The 653-nt window shown below is 44.9% G+C and overlaps 1 protein-coding gene across 1 annotated transcript in view; it reads left to right on the forward strand.

Annotated features, from left to right (window-relative positions):
• Positions 1-653, forward strand: part of KIAA1211L (KIAA1211-like ortholog) — a gene marked incomplete at its 5' end in the record, with an annotated part of 25482 nt that overhangs the window by 733 nt on the left and 24096 nt on the right. The window lies entirely within an intron of this gene.

Here is a 653-nt window from a genome sequence, read left to right on the forward strand (position 1 = left end):
ACCAGGTGCTGTGAACATGCTTTCTCTGTGTACATGGGATTCATCTGACCGAAGGATAAATGTCTTCGTCTGATTTAGTCACCAGCTGCTTTCTGTAATCAGCGGAGAGAAGTCAACATTACTACTAAGTCAACGTTATTACTAGGAAAGCTTGCATCATTCTTGTGTAGAAGTCTGAAGCTGTTTGGATGTACCAGGCTCTAGAGGTGCCCATTTCTCCCCCCTGAATGGAAGCGAGAGCCAGGGATGACCATCTCTGATGTAGATACCTGTGGTTTAACCTCTGAAGTTAGACCAGATGAATCCCAGCCTGTGTATCTGTCTGCCTCTGAAAATCCCGTCTTCGTTCAGGCATTGCTAAAAACGTTCTCACTACTGAAAGAAACCATGAGAAACAGTCTAACGTTCAGATGCGTTCCTGGATGGAGGGATGGACTGAAGACCTCTTTGGCTCTCTAAAAAGCAAGTCTTTGCATTGGTGGATCTTGTGCCTCTCAGAAGAAGCCTCCTGGTCCTCAACTGAGAGATGCTGCTGTGTCCAGGGGTGGGAAAGGCAAACCATCCTGGCCATTTAAAACGACATTATACAATGCGGCCACCAGGCAGCGCCAAACAACTAAAATTATTTAACTTTTTTTTTTTTTTTTTTTGTC

Source organism: Buceros rhinoceros, unplaced genomic scaffold (genome assembly GCF_000710305.1).
Source record: "Buceros rhinoceros silvestris isolate BGI_N320 unplaced genomic scaffold, ASM71030v1 scaffold5227, whole genome shotgun sequence".
NCBI classification, from domain to species: Eukaryota; Metazoa; Chordata; class Aves; order Bucerotiformes; family Bucerotidae; genus Buceros; species Buceros rhinoceros.